General features: G+C 46.6%; 2 long non-coding RNA genes across 2 annotated transcripts in view; one reads left to right on the top strand and one right to left on the bottom strand.

Moving 5' to 3' along the window:
• The window catches only part of LOC135918609 (uncharacterized), a 133331-nt gene that overhangs the window by 58550 nt on the left and 47899 nt on the right, over nucleotides 1–26882 (top strand). The window lies entirely within an intron of this gene.
• On the bottom strand, nucleotides 5489–8512 carry LOC135918602 (uncharacterized). Its single transcript, XR_010569701.1, has 3 exons — nucleotides 8419–8512; nucleotides 8032–8097; nucleotides 5489–5626 (listed from the first exon to the last, which is right to left on the bottom strand). It is a non-coding gene; the product is annotated as an uncharacterized lncRNA (long non-coding RNA).

Below are 26882 nucleotides of genomic sequence, written 5' to 3'. Positions count from 1 at the left end.
TTGAGTTACAGTGGGCGGTGTCCTCAGTACAGGGCCCCGCTGGTCATGGCTGCTCGAAAAACTTGCTGAAGAGGCGCTTCTCGTGCAACCAGGGTATCGCCGTTCGGCTGTACCTCCAATCGCTCAAGTGACGTCCTAGGCGTCTTGAAGTGCTGTTTGAAGAAGCACGGCCATGAGCTGTGCAAGTGTGTTGGGCGTGCGTCGCTGCAGCAGGGGCAGACTCCACGGTAGGTTAGTGGATACAGTTTGCTTATTTGACGAGGTTTGGGAATGCGTTTTGTTTAGTAAGTCTTAAAAGTGCCTAAGATAAGTCTAAGGTTTGTCTCTTCCGTACCGAGCTTTTATCATGGGGAGCAGTCTTCAGCACATTGAGAACCCGGTTGGGTGTCGCGCACAATGGTGCCTTACGCTGCATCACTACAACTAGTTTGAGTATAAGAAGGGCTCCTTACGATGAGGTGCTGATGAGCTCTCGCAAGCTACAGCTTCCACCCAAGAACACGTGGAAAATTCAGAAGTGCCACGGTTGACAGTGTTCCAGGCTTACTCTGCAGATTGCTGGGGGAGCTCCGGAGAATAACGGGCCCTTTCGTGAGGTAATCGATCATTTAAGCGCAAGGCAATGACGCCAATACAGGCGCCCAGCAGTCTGACGACTACATGGTGACGGAAGAGTGCGTGCTGCCTCGATACATAGAACAGGCCGACAAAGACGTAGACAAAGCTGTTAGGGTGCTTTTACTTCATATGTTGCTTAACTCCGTCCTGCGCCACTATCACGACTCCTAATCAGTTGGCCCTTCATCACGACAGATTGTTGCGAGAAAATTGCGAGTGTCGTGTGCAGGCACACATGAACACAAAGGACTCGATGAACACGAGCAGCATCGACTACTGCTATATTATCAGCCCTTCAATAAACTCACCAAACTCACCTATTGGCTTACTATGCTGCAGCCTACACTACAAGCTTTTCTTACTTCATGTCTAGGAAACATATTTGAAAAAGTCATACTAACTAGATTAACTCCTCCAAGAAGAAAACGACTACCGATCTGGGAACAAGTAGGGCTTGAGGCCGCACATATCAACGCAGGATATATTCCTAATACTGCATGACGAGGTGATAAACAACACCCAAAAGGGGGAAGAACACGTTGTGGTAGCAATAGTGGTGGCACAGCATGGTACACGACCAAATTCTACAAGAACTTGTCAATACGGCGTCTGTAGAAAAAATCTACAACTACACTCACGCCTTCCTAACGGGCCACAATAGCGCTAGGAGAAGTCCGATCTCAAACTTTCAGGATCCCCAATCGTGGACATCCGAAAGGATCAACACTATCTCCTTTGCTCTTCTATATGGGCATGAACAGGCTAGCTAAACAACTGCAACTCATACCGGGCCTAAAGTTCGCCCTTTACGTAGAAGACATCATGCAACAGAAGCATCCATGGGGCACAATAAAGCGTGCTACAAGAGGCGATACAAACGGCACACCGTTTTGCAGTAAAGGAAGCAATGGCTAGAGTGCCGGAGCAATCTGAATTTATCAGAATTCACGGCAGAGGGTACTGCGAAGAAGAATTCTCACTCCGGCTCGACGGACAAGAGCTCAGATAGGCATAAACAATATGTTTACTTGGTAATCGGCTTGAAAGTAACAGACGCGAAGATAAATGAATCAGAACTCTCCGAACGACAGTCGAACAAACATCGAGGCTTATACTAAGAGTGACGAAGCATCGTAACAGCTTTAGCGAGGCCAAGACTTTCAGACTTGTTCACTCCCAGGCCATCAGCCGCATTACATAGAGCCTCCGTTACTAGAACAGAACTAGAGCAGATATGTGCCCCTATACGAAGGCACCACAAAGCTGCTATCGGAATCCCGATGGGCACCTCCACGGCAAAACTAAATGCATTGGGAGTATACAACAACTTCGAAGAACTAAAGGCCGCAGTATCTATATCGCAAAGAGAGCGCCTAAACCTATGCCCAACCGGTAGATAGCTGCTAGAATCATTGGGATTCCCCGTAGGACCGCACTACTGCGAGGAATATTTAGGGGCTCCACCTCGAACCTGGTCAAAAAACCTCATAGTGACCCCAAAACCGAAAAACATGTGTCCTTTTTACCACCAGAGCCGTTGAAAGGCTCGGACACACCAACTTAAAAAAAAGCTTAGGAAATTCTGCTGACGCACCATACAGATGCAACTCCAAGGCTAGGTGGCCTTATAGTAGCGGCTGTTAGCCCGCAGGACAGATGAAATTCTATATTGGCGCCACAATTACGACTAAATCCATAGGCACAGTTGAGAGAGTCGCTGTCGCAATGACAATTAAGGCTAAGACGTAGCTGGCCATACATCTGAGATCCTCACGGACTTACAAGTGGCGTGTCGCTTGTTCAGTCAAGGCAGAGTAGTGGCGTGTGCCCTACGCATACTAGGTTACACGCTGCGGGACACTAACGGTGTCATTTGGTGCCCGGCCCACGCGAGGTTTGCGCGCCACGAAAGGGCACGTGCTCTGGTTTAAGAATGGGCTTGCCGAGCGAGAGTGCAGACAGAGACACCCCGATCGGACCCTTTCACGTCTCTACGCGACATCCTTGAGCACCAGTATCTGGAACGCAGAACATACGCCGGGCACCACCCGATTCGGAGTGGATCCGATGCCCGGGATTTGAGAATAATTCAGACAATTACCACACCCACCTCGTACTGTGGTATGCCATCTGGCCTACGGCCTATCCAAGCCACTGGGGGCGGTGCGGGGGGAAGCCAACTCTCGCTCACGTGATGCGGCAATTCACGAGCAGGCCCCAAAATTGAATTCCCCCCTGTTGGGAAAAAACTCTCAAGTAAGCAGAACTGAGCAACCATCCTCGCCGACGCTGAACTGGAGACCCAGAGGGGTCTCCTCGACCAGGCCCTGCGAGTAGCTCGGGTATTGGAGTCTCGGAATAGGCACCCACCCACCCACTCCCAACACCCCTTACCTTTTCACTCAATAAAATGTTATTCTCTCTCCTTATACTGGGTCACCTCGCTGTTGTCGCCTAGCCTCGGCCCCCTGTTTCCGCAGTGCCACGCCTGTGGTCCACTGCCCCTGGTGCGGGAGGAAGCGAACTCTCACTCACGTGATGTGGGAATGCAAGAGCAGGCCTCAAAATTGAATACCCCCCTCCCCCCTGTTCGATATAAAATCTCAAGTAGGCAGTAGTGGGTAACCATCCTCGCCGACGCTGACCTGGAGACCCAGAGGGGTCTCCTCGACCAGGCCCGACTTCTGCTCGTTATTGTCGCTTGGCTTCGGTGCCCTGTTTCCGCTGCGCCACGCCTGGGTGCCCGCGGCGTCGAGCCGCAGCGTGCATGACACACGCTTGAGTGCGTTGTTCCCGCATGTTGCCGAACGGAGCGCTCTTGCCGCCTCTTGCGGGCCCTCCTTGCTTCTTTGCGATTAGCGTTTCGCAGGAGTTGCTCGGCTGGCGTTCTCACAATCAACATGCGCAGGAAGGATTGCGCGATGTGAGGGGTGTGTAGCATCGCCGAAAAACCCCGCACCGACATGTGCTGCCACGGCTTCTACGTGCGGAAATAAGCAGGCAAAAGATGGCAGGATCTGCACAGCTGTGTTACAAGTCGTTCCAGCAAACAAATGTGTCTGATCGGCAGTCTTATAATACAGGTGACCTGTGCGCCATTATGACGATTGGAGCGCGAACGCGACTGGACATATTTCGCTAGTTGACGTTGAAACCCTAACCAAAGCCTAAAGCCTGAAGATTGTGCTACGTCCGTCCACGTCCTGTCCTTCCTTAATATCGTCTGTGTAAAACCTAGCGCAATATAACCATGAACGTTCACCAACTAGCCCCCTTCATTGCTTTACTGAAGATTATGTGCGTTTTCATCGGCAGTCGGGTTAAAATCTGAAAAATCAGCTTTTATATTTGTATTTAGCGGTGACCAGAAAAGACCGCATGGAACGTCCCTAAAAATGAATACTCCAATAAAACACGACATGCGCCTCAACGCACTGGCTTGCACTGGGAAATTTCTTCTCGATACTCATTCAACCTGCTCGTACTTATTCCCGTAGTCTAAACATTGAAGCATTTGGCTACGGATCGTTTGTTTGAATCCTTTTGCACTTATATACAGGGTGTTTCAGCGAACACTTTCGAAAATCTTTAGAAGTTTCCTGTGGAAAATATCACAATTATAGTTCGTGAGCTGTTCTACTCGAAGCGGCTAACAGCACTAGCCCAAGAAACTGAGATGCAGAATGAAGTATTTATTGAACATGCACTAATTAAATTTCTAACTAATTACACTATGGCCCATATTGCAATTTACCAATTCTAACCATGGAGCTCGCAAGCCTGATCCACTTGAAACAAATTTTCAATATGACGCCAGTTTTCAGATATAATTTCCGGAACTTGTGCGGAGAAATCCAATGGCGTTCCAGTTAATTGGTTTTAAAAACGTCGTTTCATGCACTTAAGCACCGAAGTAACTGGAATGCCAATGCATTTCTGCGTAAATTTCGGGAATTTATATCTCGAAACTGCTGTCGTCCTGCGAATTCTTTGCAAGTGAATTCACCTTGCGAAGTCCACTGCTGTAATTCGTAAATTGCGGTATGGGTCATAACATAATTAGCTAAACATTTCTTTTGTGAATTCTTGGTAGCTAGTCGATTTTCAATTTCATATTTCAAACTGGGATAGAACTATCTGCCACAGGCTACCTTTAAAGAAGTGTTGCCTGAAACACCCTGTATATCTGGCGTCAGCCCACAATGAGGGGCTAGTGACACCATGTTCGGAAAAGAGGTGGTAACTCGCTAAGGAATGGCGTGTCTTCCACAATACACACATACAGGCGACGGCTCCTTTATCCCGTGTGTGTGCATTTCCTTCGTGTTCGTATATGTGGCGCAAGATATCTCGTTTTTAGAGACTAAGCACTAAATATATATAAGCTGCTTGTCTGTTTCATTCTTTAAAGGTATCCATATAACTTGTATCTTCTAGTAGGGAACTCTTAAGTACTGCTGAAAGCAGACAACAGCCTAATGTTAAATTTGTATACCTTCTGAAGAACCAGCACATATCCAAGAATAGCACGTATATACATAGGCCAACGACAGTCTGTAAACCTTGTGCAAGACGATCATTTACTACCTTTACATCAATATGTCTATGTACAATGATCGTATGCTACATTTTCCCAAAATTCAATGTATTATATTCTTCGTCGGTTGGCAAGGGATTATTATGTAAGTGCCTTTATCAGATATCAGGGAACAACACCATGTAAACTACCACAACAACAGTATCATCTTTCGTTCAGTATTCTTGTGTGACTTCCTTTTTTTTTAATCATTTATATTCATTTTTGCTTCCCAATGCGACAAGTGTACACATTTCAGTCTTGAACATAGTCCTGCATGATGCAAATTCGTTTGGTGAAAGTCACATGTTTCAGAGATATTTTCCTTCACGTCCATCCATACGTGAAGACTGTCATCCGGAAAAATGCGGTGGTGTCGTCTACAGCTTGTATTCCAGCACCGGTACTTTGGAGTACGTTAAAGCAGCACACCTAGAAAAAATCAGAGAAAGCGCATATCTGAGGCACAACCATATATTCAGTTATTCTAACGCTGTACCATGCGCTAAACGGTACTCGCCGTTTCAGGATAGCGACGGAGGTGCTTACCGATTGAACATCCACCGGTGGCACGCGCTTTCCTCCACTTTGCTTTATATTTTCCAAATATTTATGATTTTAATAATTAGTGCGGTTGCTTTCCCCTAGGTTCCCTAGGATTTCCTTGGGGTCATTACCTAATCGCTTTCCTAATCCTGACCGGTAGGTAGAAGCAAGAGGGGCTCGGAAGTGCGGGGGGGGGCAGGCCCTCCTTTCTATTTTTCTATTTCCACATACATACATACATACATACATACATACATACATACATACATACATACATACATACATACATACATACATACATACATACATACATACATACATACATACATACATACATACATACATACATACATACATACATACATACATACATACATACATACATACATACATACATACATACATACATACATACATACATACATACATACATACATAATGTCATAGGTTTAGGAGCTCTGCTTTCCCTGCTTTAACAAAAATCTGGCCTCTCGGTACCCATTATCGTCGCTTTCGTGTGACGTTCTTGACTCCGCCAGCTTTTATGCCTTCATGAAGCATACCAGGCATATTGGCCGTCGGCCCGTTTAGGGATCGCGTACTAGGGGACGCCTTTGTTGATACCGTGCATCCGACGCTGTGGCACTACGTTCTCTTCCAGTGGTAGACGTAGTGCAATACTCATAAACACAGCGAAGTAGACGGGACGACAGTCGCCGCCGTAGCGCAATTGGTAGAGCATCTCACGCTTACTGTGGAATATGATGGTTCATTTCCCGCGAGTGGCAAGCTGTCTTTTCTTCCTATTTCTGTTTGCTTACCATTATTGTTTCTGTACTGCGCTCATCACTACAGTTAATCTCCCTAAAGCGTTTCTTGGCTCCACCGTCAGCTGGCTTCGTACAGCGGTGCACATTGTTGGCCGCTCACCAGCGGCTGTAGCACAGCGGCCATGGTGTGGTCGCTCGTGAGCTGGAGGTCGCGGGTTCGGTCCCGGTTGCAGCGCCCGCATTTAGATGGCATTGAAAAGCAACGAAGATATGTGGGCTTTGATTTAGTTGCACAGTAAAAAAGTCAGGGTGTTAAAAAAATTATATTGGAGTTACCCACTATGGTGTGCCTCTACATCAGATTGTGGTTCCTGGAGGGAAAGTTGTTTTTATAATATATTTAAAGTGTATTTAACCTCTACTAAGATTTTACGCTTCTCAAAAGGAGTCGTGATTTGCAAAGTACAAAGGCTGATCGATGGCGCCGTGGTTACTGCTTGCTTGTCCCGGCCGAATATCGCGTTTTAGGTTAGTTCAATCCACGGCGGCAGTGGTGGACGAAGTATTGACTTTCTCTCACACTAAGAGCCTCACCTTGTTTAGGTACGGCTGCCTCCAGACGACAATGCATTCCAGAAAGTACAATATACAGCCGCGTATGACACTGTTAAAACTTTCTCCTCCCACCGCTGGCATTAGGCTTATCTGCTGGAACAGTTCTGCCTCATCATCGTGAAACTAGTAGCGTTACTCGAAAAAGCCTTCAAAATAGTTTGTGGTGACCCAACTACAACATTGATAACGATTTTAGCATAAGCGTAGCAAAACAGAGTAAAGCAAGTTTTACTGCGCGAGTATTTTGCATTACTACCGTCAGCCGCTCACATAAAAGAGATATTTCAACAAAAAAAACTATTGCGTTCCTTATACAATGTATTCAGTCTTCGTGCGAGAATCCGGTCATGCAGCCTGATTACTGGTTAAGCGAACGCAATCTGTTGGACAGTGGCCTTCCGGCTGTAACACTGACCATGGGATTTATTTTGTTTTCTATAGTTATTGCTGGTACAGCCTCTTGTTGATCTGCTTCTCCGCGTAACGGTGAGAGAAATGCCTTTACTACAGTTTACAGTAATTCGGTTTTATAACCAGAGGCCACTTTAATTAAACACATGCGACGCGCCATACTAGCCAGAAACACCAGACAAAAGATACCCGGAGAAATTTACGCAGGAAGTTATAGATATAAGTTTTTGCACGTCGATTATGAATGGAGTGTAACGCATATTTATTGAAACCTTGCCTCGAGCACACGCCTTTTTTGAGATTCGTGCACATTTCTTTAGCGGTGCTATAGTTTTACGGCAATATATAGCAGCCCCAACAGTCAACTGAGCAGAGTTACTGAATGAACCATGTCGTATACTTTTCATTCTGTGATTTCATGCGTACATTTTTTTTTACATTTGCTCCGGGAATATAGATGCATTACCTGATGCTGACAAATCTTGAAGCACTTACCAAAACTTTCTCTCCGGTGTAGGTGTACTCAACAGGCAAGTGTAGCTTCGTATACAGTAAAGAACTCTGCGAAAAAGAAGAAGGAAACGTAAAAGTGTTCAATTTAATATACTCAAAGGGGCAGTGCTATGAGTCTCTATAGCTCTAGCCTGCGTCGAACATCACGCTTAAGCTGCATACCAGGACTACGAGTTTAAATGAGCGAAATCTGCTGCGCGCAGCTATAGCACGAAATCAACTAACGTCGTGTCAGATCAGCTTAACTGAGCAGTGCTCTCCCTATTTGTCTACTACCGATTTCTCGTCGGTACAATTATTCGCAGACATTCGCGGAAATAATATCACTGCATTCTGGGCTAAGAGTACGCGTTTGCACATGTTTCTCACCTTATATCCGCAATGACGCGGTGTTACTTCAAGTGCATCCCCTTCGAAGTGTGCAAGACGCGTGCAGTATGCGTTATATATATGTACAGGGTCGTCCTTTTTGAAAGGGAACACACGAGCGCGTGGCCTGTGCTCTGCAGCGGCTGCCTAGAGCGCCGGTCAGTGGCAGCGAGGGGAAGCACGTCCGCTTTTGGCGTCATCTATTGACGGTCAGAATGACTAGGCATGGCCGATTGGAAGCGCCTACTGGACTCCCTTCCCCGTATCACTGATGCGCAAGGAGTGGGGCATGCAGCGCTAGCGCGATTTGCTAGCTGCAGGCCCCGCTCCTTGCGCATCAGTAATACGGGGAAGGGAGTCCAGTAGGCGCTTCCAATCGGCCATGCCTAGTCATTCTGACCGTCAATAGATGACGCCAAAAGCGGACGTGCTTCCTCTGCCACTGACCGGCGCTCTACGCAGCCGCCGCAGAGCAGAGGCCATGCGCTCGCGTGTTCCCTTTCAAAAAGGACGACCCTGTACGCGTATACTAGCTAATCGAGTGACCATGTTCCTTCGTCTAACAAATGTTATCGCTCAGCGAAGGATGCGCCTGCATGTTTTGGAAGTTTCTGGAATGTTATCGATGGTTCTATTCGCTGTAACTTGCCACCAAAGCCGGTGTAATCTGATTGCATGTATGCGCGCCGCAAATGGTCTAGAACTTTCTGAAAGACGCGCGGGCATCATCGATTACTTGGCTGCCTTCGATGATTGACGTGTAAAAGCAGGCGTCCTTGACCTGCTGATCAGATTTTGACGATCGCCGACCGTGTTTGCCGCTATTGCTATGCTTTTAATGTAACTTGTTTTTCTGGGAACAAGTTCGCCCAATGAAAAGTTAGTTTCGTCATTCGCAGTTTTACCACTCTATTATTCATCGTCACTGCTAAGTGACAATAAAGTACACAATATGCCGGCGTTTTCAGTCATATGTTCATGGTGCCGGCGCGTAGCTTCAGGCAGAAGTACCGCCCTCATATGTTGTAAGCATATGTAAGCATAGCTCCTGGCTGTCTGACAGTTGCTCAGAAACAGGTAACAGGTCACTAAACATTCCCTAGAAGCAACGACCAAAGGGATTTATCGAGCGCCCTCCCAAGTCAAGTCATCGTCTATCCTCCAAAGTTACATAACGCCAATATCCCTGGCACTTCTCTAGGGATGTCTCTAAGATTGTTTTGTTCGAGTTAACCACCGTGCTTTCATAGCGGCTATGGCATTGGGCTCCTAAGAATGAGGTCGCGGGATCGAATCTAGGGCACGGCAGCCGCATTGCGATGGGGCCAAATGCGAAAACCCCCGTGTACTTACATTTAGGTGCACGGTAAAGAACCGGAGATGGTCCAAACTTCCACATTCCCCCACCAAGGCGTGCTCATAATCAAATCGGGATTTTGGGTTGAAATACCCTATAATATTTTTTGTTGGTATGGCTTCATATACTTGAAATATACTTACGAAATGAAGGAAACGAATGGGCATGGGATGGACATGTAATGAGGAGGAAAGATAACCGATGGTCATTAAGGGTTACGGACTGGATTCCAAGAGAAGGGAAGCATAGCAGCGGGCGGCAGAAAATTAGGTGGGTGGATGAGATTAAGAGGTTTGCAGGAACAACATGGCCACAATTACTAGATGACCGTGGTAGTTGGAGAAGTATGGGAGAGGCATTTGCCCTGCAGTGGGCGTAACCAGGCTGATGATGATGATGATGATGATGACTTGAGATTACGTTTCGGTAATCCCGTCGTCTCATACGCCGTCCTTGACGAGCTCATGCTCTCTTCTTATGACCCCTTGCACGTTATAGTATAGTTGTCTTCAATCCTTTGAGAATTGTCTACCACTGATTGGGGAAATAAGTATCTCACATATGAAGATGTCGGCAACAATACGAAGCGCCGCCACACAGACACACATCATATACCTCCCTCCTAAGCAAAAAAGTACAGTAGTTACCTTAACAAGCGTGGGAAATGGTTCAACTCTTTTTGTGCGCGTGTACGCTAATTTAATCATAAAACGCTTTTATTCATACTCTATAGCATTGCAACACGCTTTCGACGTATCGCTAGATGAAACCAATTGGATACAAAAGTGATTGTCTCGGCTAACTAACCTCAAGCCTCAGAAATGAAATGGGTCAGTGTTCTTATTTACTATTTCAGCCGATATCCTGCATACTGTTCTTGTTTTTATTTCCAGCCCCAGATTTATTTATGAAGTGAACACAATTTCTTTTTTAAGGTGCTTTGTCATTTTATTCATTATTAATTTCTTTCGCATGGAGCTTACCATTTTTCTCAGCAGTATGAGGGGGCGCGATCACAGAATAACTTTTTTTATGCCAAAGCATGCTGTGTTTCTTTAAACGCGGCTCCCTACCATTCTAGTTATGTGCAATGCACAAGGTAAAATGACAGCCATTCCCCTGTGTGAAGATGGAATGGCAGCGAAAGTTGACGACACTCAAAGCTCGCCAACGAAAAGCAAAGTTCTTTCGCTGCCATTAGATCTTCAGAGATTGGAATGATGGCCCGGGCTTGCGATTTTCGTTTTCGTTAAGCATCACCGGAACGTTGTTCGTCTGCGGTCGATTCACGCCGGCGCCGTTTACGTTCTCGTTGCTGCTCCCTCCGGCGCTCCTCATGTGGATGTTGTACGCATGGGTTACCGCCCATCGATAACGCAGCAGTTACCGCCAATACCTCTCCTGCTTATATAGTGCGATAACCTTGACGTCACCCTACTTTTCTCGGTGAGCGTTCTAATCTGTTCTCCATTTTGGCTACGAAAAAACTACGGAAGGTTTGTCATATACAGCTTTCGCTGTAGAAACACAAAGCTATGGTGCTATATATGACTATACAGCAATGACGAGTCAGCGCATTTCGCATGTGGACACAAATTAGACATTATTTGCAACATTTCATGGGTCAGAGCTGTAATATTTGACAGAGAAGGGATGACAAGGTAGGTCATACAAGGCGTTATCGTCAGTGATGAGGTATTAAGACAGAAAGCGTTAGAACGGAACGAATACGGGCATAAACAGAAAATACAATGTTCATGTCCGTGCCGTCAATTCTCCAATCGACGTGCCAATAACCCAGATTACCAAGAATTTTGCTGCAGCAGTAAACTTTTCCTTCCAACCCAGTGGCCTAGACGTGAAAGCAGCAAGGGTACCAGCCGAGGTTCTCACAGCCCCTCTAGATAGCCCTCTTTCTGTTTTTGGTGACATTTCTAACGGCATGCAAAGGGTGCGTTGTATTCGAATGAAAGCTCGGATTGCTGCATCAGCAGAGTGCGCCCATGAATTCGACTAGCCTACTAAAAAAGGAGTGTGTTAATCACACCAGCGCGATCACCATCACAGGTGGTAAGTTTGGTTTCACTGTCCTTTGACGGCTTTAACCGAACAAGCACGTAAGTAACAATTACTTGCCGTTCGATTTTTTTTAAATGTGGTTTATAGCGCACGTTTCGATGATGATTCGACACGAGTGATGAATAATTACTAATGCTGCCCGGACATTAACCTAAAGGAGAGTAGAGCGTTTTTATTGACGTGAAGCAAAAGAGGCACGAATACATACCTTATTCATCAGCATAGACAGACCACAATCAAGTACCTGTAATCAACAAATTTGGTTTATTTTACTATGCAGTATTGTGGGAATAAATATATTACGTCCGCTATCTGTCTTTGTTAAGTTACATATTATTTGTATGCTCTAACCGTGATTCAAAAGTTTGTATTTGTAATAGAGAAATCAGTTATAAATGTCGCGACGGAATACTCTAGCCCCACTGCTATTTATTATAGACATTATTTCAATTTTCCAGCCCAATATTCCAGCAATGTAACACACATTAGATATGGAGGGAATTCGCTATATAATTTATTGCGCCCCAATATACAGTCTGAAGGCATCAGTGGGTTACATATAAATGAAACTGAGAGGCCGGTATCAGTATTAGCAGAAACGCTACTCCTGCAGTGATATTGAAAGGTCAACTTTTTATCGCTCGATACCATATATCTTGCCAAATAACAGCACTTTAAATGAGCGCTACAGGATGCTGCTCAGTGGTTATCTTTGAACTGAGATTTGCTTGCAGAAGTAAGCCACTGTACAGAGTAACTCTGTGAGTCAATAAAAAAACAAGAAATAAAACGGAACCTGCATTGCAAAAAGTCTGCACAAATCACACACTGCCAAGAATAATGAAGCCAGCTTGGTTTCCATTTTTCCAAAGCACAAAAACTCGCATTCTGATGTTCACATACATACTCGCACAAATGTTCGCATACCTGATGAACTCCTCTACAACACGATAACATTTACCTTATGCAGAAACTTCGGGATTTCTGCTTACTTCAGTGAAAGGCCCACTCCCACGCAACTTATAGAGCTTGTTCCACTGCCAGCAAATGACGTCGCTAGCGCTCTGGCATGCCGTTATAACATGATAGTCCAATCGTATAAACGAAATTTGCCGCGTTATTCCTGCCCTTTGCAAACCATATAAGCGAAGTTATCTTAGCAAAATACAATGCCTGTTTAGGCTGTACTGGTCGTAGGAGGCATGTCAAGCACAAGGATAGAAACAAAATCTTAGGAAATCCACATATCGCATGGCTACCAGCACAGAGGGCTATCACATCATTTCGTCGCCGTCGTACATGAAATCGAAAGGTCGCTGTTTGCAAACAGTAGGGCTTCACATTTATTTAGAGAACGTAGCTTTGGGAATGTTCGTCTTCCATTAGTTTAGGTTTTTAGCGCACAAAAAGGGACGAGAGACAGAGGTACGAAGCGGACACTAGCACGAACTTCCAACAATTGTTTTATTGTACCAAGCGGTGCACATTTATATGGGTAAGAGAAAACAGCGTACGCATATGTACTGAAGAAGGGCAGCGGATTGGGCGAGCTGGTGTTCCATGGTAACAATAAATTTCAAACAGCGCTAGACGACAGGATCAGAAAGAGGAGTGTTTGTCTGCGCCGTGTTTTTCTCCTCCTCTTTCTGCTCTAGCGGTGTTTGAAATTTATTGGTACGCTTATGTACTGTTTTACAATCAAATGAGACAGCAACGTGGCATGTGTAATGAAAAGGTAAGATGATATCGAAGATGCAAAAGCAACCATGCATAGGCGAAACTTTTTTTTTTGTAATTGCAAGATTAAAATGCCATGTCTGTGAAGCCAACCTCTGTCACACGTTTAAAAAATCGACTTCTTTCTTTTTTTAAAGGACGTTTGAAGGTGCGCTAATAAAGTGCTCCCCAAACTAGCGATCTTCGCCGCTTCAATAATCTCCGGTGTTATTTGCGTTGGGCTTTTGCCTATCACACTGCACTGATTATAAATGGAACTGCACCCATGCTTTCTGCAACGAAAAGCCAGATGCCCCACTCCTCCAGTTCGCACATGATTTGCGCGTTCACGCAACATATACTTCAAATAACTAAATGAAACGTGAACGCAACTTCTTTAATCACGTACACAAGTTCCCAAAGTAGTCCTTACCAATAGGCTGCCAGCATGCGCGTTCAAATGACAACAAAAATGCGAGCATAATTATTGCGTTCTGTCGAAATAAACTCAATATCTACTACAGCACATAACTTAGGTCGGTTAGATATCTTATGGTTGCTGAAAGTTGTGTTTGAAGTTTTGACACGTTTTTCGGTAGAGCAAGTGCTTTATGATTAGACGTTTTGTTGCTATTACTACACACATGTAGTATTTGATTGTTTGAACGAGGCGCGTGGGCGCCATCACTCGAGAAAAGAGGAGGAAGAACGCTGTCTGGCTCTCGAGCTGACGTCTGAACTGTCCAGCGCTGCATTATCACTTGTAAATATATCGTGTAAATATCTCCAGTTTTAATCCTTCGTTTGCTAAACATTTTGGTGAAGGGTGGCGTTCCCCGTCCTCGCCACGGAGTTCCGCAGCGGTCACACCATCCTGCTTTCCGTCATGGCTCCCGGTGACGACACCTCATCTCCTTCTACTCCTGTGACCCCGACAACTACGTAGGTTACGCTTGCCAATCCCCACGATCATGGCACATTCTCCGGCCAAGATAATGTCGACGTCGAAGACTGGCTCAGCCTGTATGAGCGTGCTAGCCGAAACAACAGCTGGCACCCTACCATTATCCTAGCGAATCTCCTGTACTACTTGGGCGGAACTCCTCGTGTCTTGTTCCGGACACACGAAGACGAGATTTCAAGCATGGATGCTTTCAAGGAAAAACTCAGCAACCTCTTTGGAAATCCCACTGGTCGGCAGCTGGCTGCTAGAAAAGAGCTTGCTACCCGAGTTCTGTCGTCTACTGAATCGTATGTCTGGTACATACATGACGTGCTTGCTCTTTGCCGGAAAGTTGACGAGAAAATGGCCGAGGTTGACAAAGTCGCCCACGTACCCAAAGGCATCGCTGACGATGCGTTCAATTTGTTGGTCTGCAAAAATGTGTCCACCATCGACGCCATTGGCAAGGAATGCCGCCGCTTTGAGCTCGCGAAAAGCACCGCGTAATACCACAGTTTTCCTGGCTCCTCAACACGGCTGCAACGACGTCTTGCTTCGACCTTACCGCTTAGCCACCTTTAAATGAGGACGTCACACGTATTGTTCACCGCGAGCTCTAGGCCACAAGTCCTGCGTGGTTACATCAACGCCACCTTGAGCCCAACATTGACCAACCATCCCCAGCGAGCTCTCTCATTCAGGCAGTTGTGCAGCAATAATTTGCAAACCTAGGTTTTCCTGCTGCCTGCTCCGTCTCCTGACCTGACGCGAGGCCGGTGCTGACTGCTACGCCTCACGGCAGTATTTATTCCCCACCCAGATACCGTAACCCTACCGAGTGGAGAACGGATAATCGACTCTCTGCTTCAAGGTTTCAATGGTCAACTTGGCTTTGTTACCTCGACGATGTCCGTGTGTTCTCCCTACTTTTGAGACGCACCTTCAGCGCGTCGCCGCTATCCTCGACGACTTCCGCAAGGCTGGGCTCGAATCAGACTCATCGAAGTGCCACTTCGGGCGCCTACACATTACAGTGCTAGGCCATCTCGTCGATGCTTCTGGAGTACAACCCAGCCCGGAGATCAACCCGGAAAACTTTCGAGCAGTATCGGCTTTTCGCGTACCTCTGTCTGTCAAAGACGTCCGGATTTTTGTGAGGGTCTGTTCTTATTTCCGACGGTTCGCGAAATATTTCGCAGCATGCGCTGGGCCCCTTACTGAAATTCTAAAGAAAGACGTGCCTTTTGCGTGGGGTTGCCCTGAGGCTGCCGCATTTTCACGCCTTATTACATTTCACACCAACCCACTGGTCTTGGCCCACTTTGACCTGTCCGCACCTACAGAGATACGAACCGATGCCACTGGTTATGGGATCGACGCCGTCTTCTCACAACGTCCACACGGGAGCAACCGCCTTTTAGGCTGTGGTAGCCGGCTCCTGAAAACTGCAGAATGCAACTATTCGATTACCGAGCGCAAATGTCTTGCTCTCCTCAGGGCTGTTTCAAAGTTCCGCCCATATTTATATGGCAAGCCCATCTCACTTATCACAGACCTTCATACGCTCTGTTGGCTTTGTCGCTCAAGGATCCTACTGGCCGGCTCGGTCGTTGGGCCCCCCAACTACAGTAATACCCCTACACAGTGACTTACAAGTCGGGACGCCAAAACAATGACGCAGATTTTCTCTCTCGCTACCCATCTGAAGATGCGGCCTCTACGTCTGATACTGACGTCTGATACTACGCCTGTGCTATCTCTGTTTTTCCACTGCTCCATATTGCCGACGAGCAGCGCCGTGACCCATCCTTGCGTATCATTATTGACCACGTGGAGTCGTCACTTGCCGACGGTTCCCTTCACTAATTACAACTTCAAGATGGCGTATCTACCCCCACAACGTTCCCCCCTACGCCCTGCATTACTCCTTGTGATCCCTACACACCTTCGCTTGGCTGTTCTCCACGAACCTCGCAACCTCCCCACTGCCGGTCACTTGGTTGTGTCACGTACTGCGACCGGATCCGCCGGCGCTTCTTTTGGCTATGGCTTGCTCGCTCCATTCGAAGATACGTAGCTGCGTGTGAGAAATGCCAGCGGCACAAGACACCATCGATGATCCCTGCTGGGTACCTTCAACCACACGACATCCGTGCGGAGCCATTCTTTCGGGTTGGTTTGGATTTATTTGGCCCTTTTCCTCTTTCTACATCTGGAAACAGGTGGATCACTGTGGCCACGAATTACGCCGCGTTCTACGCCATCACCCGAGCGCTTTCTACAGGCTGCGCCACAGATGTCGCTGATTTTCTTCTACGTGACGTGATTTTATTACATGGAGCTTCTTGACAACTTCTCACAAACCGTGGCCGGACATTCCTATCAGAAGTTATCGCGGACATCCTGCAGTCCGGTGCCGTGTGTGGATAGCTTGTGCCGTGTGGCACAAGCTATCCGCGTCATATCATCCGCAAACAAATGGCCTCACGGAGCGTCTGAATCGCACTCTCACAGACATGCTCGCGAAATATGTCTTTTCAGACCATAATGACTGAGACCTCGCTCTACCGTTTCTTACATTTGCTTATAATTTATCGCGCCACGACACAGCCGGTTATTCCTGATTTTTCCTTCTCTTCTGCCGAGAACCAGCACTCCCCTCGACACAACCCTTCCTCGTTCACGCGACACCGACCAGTGAATATGGACTTGACGCCATCACCCGCTGTGCGCACGCACGGGAAATTTCCTGTGACCTTTTCTGTAATCCCAAGAGAGTGAAAGCCGTTTGTACGACCATCGATACCGAGACGTGCACTTCGCACCTGGTTGTTTGGCGCTTCTATGGTCTCCGTCGCGTCAGGTTGTCCGGTCAGAAAAAACTGCTGTCCCGTTACAGAGGCCCCCACCGAATGCTTCGTGCCGTGATTACCGTCAGCTGCGAGATCGCCCCTGACGCCTCATCTGCTTCCGCGCCCAGTGATACACGCAGGTTACACGACTGAAGCAGTATAAACCTCCCAGTATTGACATTTCGGTGCTCTGAGATGTGGCTTCTGCCGCCGGGGGATTATACTACACGCGTGTGGTATTTAATTGCTTGAACCAGGCGCGTGGGCATCATCACTCGAGAGAAGTGGAGAAAGAAAGCTCTCTGGCTCTCGAGCTGTCGGCTGAACTGGCCAGCCCTGCATTGGCTTTTTTGTAAATAGTCTCAAGTTTTGATCTTTCGTTCGCGTAACACTATAATAAAGAATAAGGTTGACATCAGTTTTAGCGATGATTATATGTCCTCAGGCGTACATATGAAAGCTTTGCTGTGTTACACCGCGTCTACATATTTGAAAAATTGTCTGAATAAGTTTCAACCTAATCCTAACATTAAGGAAGGGCCTTTAACTTCAACACATTATAACACCTCAACGCTTAAAATTTATTTTCCTATGCGGATGCAGCTAAAGCTTAGAAATGTTGAGCCATTTCGGAGGCAGAACGCACCCTCTCCATGATAAATTGACGCGCATATAAAGTGGTCCATTCTGACGTAAGGTGCACAAATGTTTGGCTGAGATGCTGCGCTTTCACTCTGGACTGCTGCTGCCGGACCAGCGAGTACCACACGCGAAGACTGATCTAGGCCATTCACGTTAATGCAGTAATGACAGCAGCCTATTGTTTCCAAAAAGATTTACAATAGGACCGGCAGGGCTTACCGGTTTTAGGTTCTTCTCTTCAGCCAGCGGAATGCACGTCTTGTACATAGAGCATATAATGGGTACCAGCTGAAAACAAAAACTTTGACAGGGTTTCAAAAATGCGAGCAGTGAAAATTATTACAATGCGCGTCCAACGAAGTAAATACGTCCCAGCCGGAGCCTTCGGAGCAATATCGGGAAATCAAGAAAACACGTTAAGGTTAAAATATTCATGATATTCACTTGTGTTATTCCTATAAACTTAGAAAAACCAGCATGTTACGTATTTTCTACAAGATATTTATGCTCATAGAATATCAGATGAAGTATCTCAAGGCAATACTACTTCATAGCGCTTGCTCTCGCACGTGGATTATGGTTGCCGCTGCTAGGTGTTAACTAATCAACTGGCTAACATTGCTAAGGAGGAGCAGGAAGCTTAAAACGGCGTTTGACATCGCTGCCGATGACAACTCCCTTTGAACAAAAACATCTATAAAGCACCAATGCTGTACTAAGAAAGCCGCTGAACCAATCTGAACGAAATTTTATGCTAAGCGAAAGAACGAAGCAACAATTTGATTGTTTTTATCGCAGAATACAAGATGGTTGTTAAGGCCGAAACTGATATAAAAAAATGGAAAAGATGCATAAGGTCTCAAAAAATCAAGAAAGAAATTTAATAAATGAACGGACAGATTTACGAGTGGAGTAGCCCAAGAATTCTAACGCATTTAAACCTCGTACCGCTCCTTCTTACTTTTCTTCTATGGTCGTCTGATGCGGCATTCTATTTTACTCCGGCGCAGAGAGAGCACCTGAAGCGAGTCAGAGTGCGCGTTGATGGAAGGCATTGAATGGCACGACGTACAATACGTGCCTCTTGCCTTAACGGCCATATTCAGCCGTCCGTTTAGCGACGATATTGTTGAAGTCACTTAAGCATTTGAGAAGGATGAACCGAATCGAGTACATGGAAAGAAGCTTACAGTAAAATCTGGCAGCCAGTAAACTGGCAGCCGTCCTTGTCAACAAGATGTCAGAGCACAAGGGCTTGACGCTAACCAAAATGGCACTTAGGGCGTAAAGTGAGGCCAGTTGGTCGGATACAGTCCCATATTACCCCAAACTGCGCGTTGTTCTCGTGGACATTTCTGCTAAAGTAAAAATGTTGTCTAGATAGCACATACAAGTCTCATTTCCGACGTAGGGCATTGTCCATGAAGCGCTGGAATATTTCTGTGGCATCACACGAGCCAAATATCGAGACCTTACACTCCGAGTCTGTCAGGCGTAACGTAAGCTGTCTTTTCTTTGACAGACGGACGCACTGATATCTGCTGTTACCCGGGACAGAAGGTCTACGACAGAAAGTATTTCGCGGTGGGATTGCATTCAGAAGCATCGTCAATGCTTGGTGAAGGATACACGTCTTTCTTGGTGACAGCTTCAAGTAGTGGCAGTCGAAGCAAAATCTCGGTTAGTTGTCTTTATTTTTTTTGCTGGTAAACCCGGAGCTGCCCAAGAACTGCAACATTCCTGAATTGTGTGCGTCGAGCCCCCGTTCGGTGATAATTTTTTTCTTGAGATATACCAAGATTTCTGATGTATCGGAGGCACTTTAGTTGTGTTGATGTGGTGTTGGATGGAGAATTCCGGCAATATATTGAGGACACTACCATAGAGCGCTATCAGAGGCCAACGCTTCGCAGGCTAGCATTTCTTGGAGTACATCCTGCTCGGAAGGCAAAAAACTGCGTTTCCATCATACGTGGAAATAGAGCCGATTAGTTGGGAATTGTTGGACTGGTGTACCAGGAGCTTGTCGTCATTCGTATATCAATTCTGGCTTGTTTCTCAAATATTCCCAAATTAAATCCACCAGGCCAAGCAACAGGCTCATTACAAGGGTTACAATCTTAGAAGGGCTACTCCATACAAGAAAGCACGACCGTCGATAGCTTAAACAAAAGATCAAGTTTGCTTTACTGGTTCACGCAACTCTCGATGTTATATAAGCACACATCTACATAAATGCGGTAGTAGGCTTAGCTGCAGGTTTCCTCTTATCCCATTCGTCTTGAGGACACAAAAGTAATTTGGCTCAACAAGGCCACTGCAGGGTCCCACATGGAGCGTGAAGAACACACGAAAAAACAAGACTCTCCGTCCAGTCACAAACACATACTGAGACAGCTGTTAAGAATGGCGAGCTGCACTGCCAGATTGCCACCCAGTTACCACCGGGGAACAAGACACGCATCCCCCAATCTCCGTCGCTGCACCTAGGATGCGTTCGATGAAGCGGGCTTTGTGCTGAAAACCGCCACCATTCCTCCAGCCCCATCGCCGTTGTGACGAAACGAGTTCGGCGGGAGAGCTATTGTGCCGGAGCTCTCCAGTGCGTACCTGATCTGCCACGCGTGAGCAAGCTGCCGCCGGAAAGCTGTTTTTTGTTGCTTCCCACACGCCTTCCGGGACGCAGGACAACGAGCTACCCACCATGGCTCCGAGCTTCCCGGAACGGCACCCCTCCGACGTCGGCGCCGGACATTGTAATGTGTGTGCCTATGTGTACGTAAACTGTTCCGCGGAACGGCGTCCCTCTGACGTCGGCGCCGGACATCGGAATGTGTGTGCCTATGTGTGCGTAAACTGTTCTGCGGGGCGGCGGCAAGTTGACAATGAGTAATCGAACGTTCGCGTCACCTTGTATCGCGGGAGGACCGATTGTATAAAAACTGATGTGGTGCGAGTTCTCGACACACTTTCTCTTTAGCAGTCACGTTGGACTGACACTTCTCTCGTGCAGTCATGTTGGACTGACACTCTTTTTCTCAAGCAGTCATGTTAGACTGATTTAAATACTGTAAATAAACCCTTATTTCTCGTTCTCGATAAGAAGCAGTTCTTCCCTTCATCAACGTCTTCAGCGTGGATAAGTTGGGTGACGGCATGGGCCAGCTACCTTCGAATTCATGGCGGACTCCAATCTTGACAAAGGACCACGAGCGATAGGATTGATCCCCCAATCCTGACAACTGGCTGACAGTGGTGAGATGGACTTTGCGACATGGCGCTGTATCTGCGGTGAGTGCTTGGTTCTTGCTTTGACTCTCTAGGCTTCATTTTGCGGTTGTTCTGTTTAGAACTAGAGGGAAGCTAGATTGTTGAGTGTTAGCTAGGTTGTGTTTTCCTAGTTAGACTTAGAGAGCAGAATCAAGGCAGTAAAGCAGCAATCATGGAGTTAAGGACACTCCTGAGAGACGAATTGTCGATTGTTGGTGAGGAACTGGGCGTAGATGTACGCAAGGAAATGCTAAAATCGGAATTATTGCAGCTAACTTCCGAAAAAGCAAGTGAGGAATAAATCGAAATGGTGCTTGAACTTCTGAAAAGGAGAGAAGAACGAGAGAGAAAAGAACAAGAGAGAGAGGAAAGCGAGTTAAGAAAAATGCAACTTGACTTGAAAGCAAACGTTTGGAGTTGTCTCAAGGATGTGAAGGTGCTCTGGGACGATGAAGTGAGGCAGAATTGTACCGCATGGACAGGCTATTAAAGCCATTTGAGGTCGGGACCGACATAGGCTTGTTCCTATGCAATTTTGAATGGACTTGCGAAAAGATGAACTTCGGCCCGAGTACATGGCCACAGCGGTTGCTGTCTATGTTGCCGTGTGAGGCGGCGGAGTTAATCGTCAGACTGAGTGCACAGGATGCATATGATTATGCAAAAGTTAAGGCTAGTCTCCTGAAGAAATACCGCCTTACAGCCGAAGCTTTTCGGCAAAGGTTTAGGAGCACAGGCAAGAAAGATAGCGAGGGCTATCCGGAGTTTGAATATAGCTTAAAGGCCATCCTAGTCGAGTGGCTTAAAAGCGCGGAAGCATACGACAGCAGAGACATGATCATTGAATGCATGTGTCTAGAGCAGCTTTACAAAACCATCCCCCAAGCTGTGAAACTGTGGGTGCAAGACAGAGGTAATGTAAACACTGTGGAAAGGGCGGCTGAATTAGCCGAAGAGTACGCAACCCGAAGAAAGTTGAACGCCGAGGAAGGAAACTGGGACGGTTGAAATGGACCGCGGAAACCATTTCCGTTCAAAAGGGGTGCGCAGACTAGACGATCGGGGCCTGTAGACATGGCGGAAAAGCCCGCAGAAAAGAGCGAGGAGAAACTTAAAGGAGAGACCACACAAAAAGAACAGAAAACAAAATTCAAATCTTTTAGACCAATTCGCTGTTACAAATGCCACAAACTGGGACATATAGCTGTAAACTGCGAGAAGTCATGCGTAGTTTTCTCCTACGTGGATAAAAAACATGAGAATATGGAACTTTTAAGTCCATATCTTGACGACCTGGAAGGTAATGGAAAACCATGCCGAGTGCTAAGAGACAGTGCCGCAACGATGGACATTGTCCATCCGTCTTACATGACGGTAGATGACTTCACCGGAGAAGTAGCATGGATAAAACAGGTTGTAGAAGAACACAGCGTGTGTCTGCCCATGGCCAAAGTCAAAATCAATGGACCATTCGGGGAGCTAGAGACTGAGGCTGCAGTTTCCAAATTTTTGTCACTGCAGTATCCTTACATCTTTTCGAATCGTTCGAATCAGTTACTGCGTGACAAAGGGCTCAAACTGGGAGAGGGCATAGTACAAGCATTGACCCGAGGCCAAGCTCGTAAGATCGCGGCGTTTTCGGCTGAAAATGCTCAAGCTCCTCCAGCGGAAGCAGAAAAGGAGATAACTTCAGTACCCGAATCCCAGCTAGGCCCGAGGGACAAAAGAACAGTTGAGGAGTGCCTGCCAGCTGACCAGCTCAATGAGAGCGTAGCACTAGAGTGTCAAAGTTCTAGCCTGCAGGAAGAGCAAGCTGACGCACTCACCAGCGAGACAGGGTCGTTATTATCACCGACCTGAAAGAGCGTTGATCAGCTCTTACGTGTGGATAGAGAGTCACTGGCAGCTGACCAAAAGAATGATGAGAGCTTAACTAAATTACGTGACACAGCTAAAGAAGGCATTGCTAGGCGCAACGTGACGATACATGAGAGAGGAGGATTGTTGTATCGGCACTACAGAGATCGAAAGGGTAGGATTTTAGATTAGTTAGTCATACCTACTAAGTATAGGGAGGACCTTTTGAGTCTCTGTCATGGAAATGGGTGGTCCGGTCACCTAGGCATAAGCAAATCAAAGGCAAGATTGCTTATGGAATACTACTGGCCTGGCTGTTTCAAAGACGTAGAAAACTTCGTAAGATCATGCGACACCTGCCAGCGTTCTGGTAAACCAGGAGATTTGTAATGATGATTGGGATGATCAGGATGATTGGGATGATCAGGATGATTTGTAATTGCAATCGTCTTCCAAACTAATGACTGCAGGATGAATGAACTTTTTTCTTGCACTGTTTTTTTTTGTACTGTTTTTATGTATCTTTTTTTATGTATTTTTTATGTAACTTTTTTTATGTACTTTTTCATGTACCTTTTTCATGTACTTTTTTTTGATGTACTTATTTTTATCTTGATGCATTACTCCGTTGTCATCCCTCCCTTTTGTGTGATTGTATTCTCGTGCTAGTCACTTCATGTTGTACCCACTCCCCTGCTATAATGCTTCGGCGCTGCAGGGTGTACTGTAAATAAATAAATAAATAAATAAAAGACATGGAAAGCTCCACTGAAGGTAGTGCCCTTAATAATAGAGCCTTTCAGACGACTTGTAATAGACACGGTAGGGCCTCTTCCAAAAACAAAATCGGGCTACAGGTACTTGTTTACCATGCTGTGTCCGGCTACCAAGTTTCCAGAAGCAAACCCTTTGAAAGAGCTCAGCTCCACCGAAGTAGTAGACGCGCTTTCGACAGTGTTTTTACGAGTTGGGTTTTCAGCCGAAATTCAGGCAGACCCGCCGTGGTTGCTCAGTGGCTATGGTGTTAGGCTGCTGAGCACGAGGTCGCGGGATCGAATCCCGGCCACGGCGGCCGCATTTCGATGGGGGCGAAATGCGAAAACACCCGTGTACTTAGATTTAGGTGCACGTGAAAGAACCCCAGGTGGTCAAAATTTCCGGAGTCCCCCACTACGGCGTGCCTCATAATCAGAAAGTGGTTTTGGCACGTAAAACCCCATATATTATTATTAAATTCAGGCAGATCAAGGGTCAGTATTCACGAGCGCACTGACTTCCACATTCTTGCAGAAGTGCGGGGTAAAGTTAATACACAGTTCTGTATATCACCCTTAGTCAAACAGTGTAGAGAGGGGGCATTCGGTGCTTAAGCGAGTTTTGCGTGCGCTCTGTTACGAGCACAAGGAGGACTGGGAGAACTGTCTGCCGGCAGCATTGTTTGCTCTGCGAATGGTTCCACATGAAACGACAGGGTTCTCACCAGCAGAACTAGAGTATGGGAGGACACTCCGTTCTCCACTGAGAATGTTAAGAGAGATGTGGGAGGAAAGAGGGGAGAGTCCAACGGAGGTTGAATACGTACTAAATTTACTGGAACGGCTAAGCGCAACCCAAGAACTAGTCGGAAAGAACATGGCAATAGCTCAAAAGAACGCCGAATTCTATTACGACAAGAATGCGAGGCTTCGTACGTTTAACGCCGGAGATCAGGTAATGATCCTCAAAGCTTCAAGAAAGAACAAGCTTGAAGTTCACTGGGACGGGCCCGTTAAAGTGCTGCACAAACTGTCAGATACTAACTATGCTCTGAAAATGCCCGGTCGCAGGAAGGATGTGAGTGTATATCACTGCAATTTGATGAAGCCGTACATAGAGCGGAGCGGAGTCCTTAACTATACCATCAAAGAGGAGGATGGCACTAGTATTAAGTTTAAAGAGTATAGGGCGACCTCCAACTCTGAAATCGGCCTAGAAAAAGTAGTAGAACACTCGGTAAGCTTGCACGCTTTAAGAGCCGAGCAGCTAGATGAGCTAAAACAGGTGTTAGGGGAATATCTCGACAGACTCAGTGATCGGCCGGGTAGAACCGAACTAATAACGCGTGAAATTGAACTGACATCAACCGAACCAGTAAGCTCAAAGCCTTACAGAGTGTCTCCAATACAGAGAGAGATTATGGAGGCAGAGATACAGCGCATGCTAGAGTTGGGAGTTATTGAGCCCGCTGAGAGTGACTACACGTCACCACTAATACTCGTAGAAACCCCTAACAAGGACCCTCGACTATGTGTTGACAACAGGACTTTAAATGCCATCACTAGGGACCAGCTGTACTCGATACCCAACATTGAGGAACGAATTGAAAGAGTTAGCGCTGCTAAATACATTTCAACTATAGATCTCGTGCGGGGCTACTGGCAAGTTCCCCTTTCATAAAGTGCCAGCCACTATGCCGCATTCATCTCGCCTGTAGGCACTTCTCGCGCTTTCGTACTCAGCTTCGGGCTGAAGAACGCGCTGTTTAGCTTCTCTAAATTAATGGATATTGTCCTAAAAGACTTGCAGGAGTTTGCCTTGCCTTATCTTGATGATGCGGCCCTTTTTTCGGACAGCTGGGAACAACACGTATCGCACCTCAAACAGGTGTTCTCACGGTTGAGGGAAGCCGGCTTAACGATGAAAGCAGAAAAGTGTAGGTTTGGTTGTTCGCAGGTTACTTATCTGTGCCATGTTGTCGGTCAGGGCATGAGACGGCCGGCTGAGCTGAAAATAGCTACGATTGGAGAATTTTCTCAGCCGCGCACGAAAACGGACCTTCGTTCATTTTTGGGACTTGTTGGGTACTATCAACGGTACATTCCGAATTACTCGCAAATGGCAAGTCCATTAACGGACGCTCTCCGAAAGGGAGCACCGAGTAACGTAAACTCGGATAGGGACAAAGAGAACGCTTTCCAAAGTTTGAAAACGCTATTCGTTTCTCGCCCTGTGCTTCGCGCGCCAGACTACACAAAGGAATTCATAGTTCAATGCGACGCAAGCGACAGAGGTATGGGCGTGGTACTTAGTCAGGTCGGCGACGATAAGGAGGAGCATCCTATCCTCTATGTCAGTCGTAAACTAAATGTAAGAGAGGAAGCTTACAGCGCTTCAGAGAAGGAATGCGCTTGTTTTGTTTGGGCCGCCCAGAAGTGGTCGTGTTACTTGTACGGAGGGAAGTTCATCTTCGAGACCGACCACTGTCCTCTGACGTGGCTCAATCAAATGTCACACAAAAATGGCCGCTTGCTCCGATGGAGCCTCACTCTCCAAGAGTACAACTTCTCCGTTAGATATAAGAAGGGAAATTTGCATAGCAATGCGGATGGATTGCGCAGGCTAATTTGAATTCTGCGTTTGAGGGTCCCGCCTAAGTTTTAGGGTTACTATAGTTAATTTTATTAAGCGAAGAAGACCCCCTCTCATTTAGCAGGATTCCCTCCATGATTGCTGAATTTGTCAGCAGGAATTTGCTTCAGCAATTGGCATAGCGAAATGCAGCATTTTTTTGTTTCTGCACTTATGTATATTTTTTTTGAAGCCTAGCGAGTCTAAAGTGAGAGCCAATGCATGTCATCTCGGCGCAGACCCGTGTTGTTGGATTCATGTTGTAGTTGCCTGTCCTTGTTGGATGTTTTGGGGCGGTGACATCAACACACAAGTGGTCGCTGCTAGCCAAGACATCAATCCACCTCCCCCCCTCCTGACC

Source organism: Dermacentor albipictus, chromosome 10 (assembly GCF_038994185.2).
Source record: "Dermacentor albipictus isolate Rhodes 1998 colony chromosome 10, USDA_Dalb.pri_finalv2, whole genome shotgun sequence".
NCBI lineage: Eukaryota > Metazoa > Arthropoda > Arachnida > Ixodida > Ixodidae > Dermacentor > Dermacentor albipictus.
Note: the sequence above shows the minus strand (reverse complement) of the source record. Positions and strands in the feature narration are given on the sequence as shown.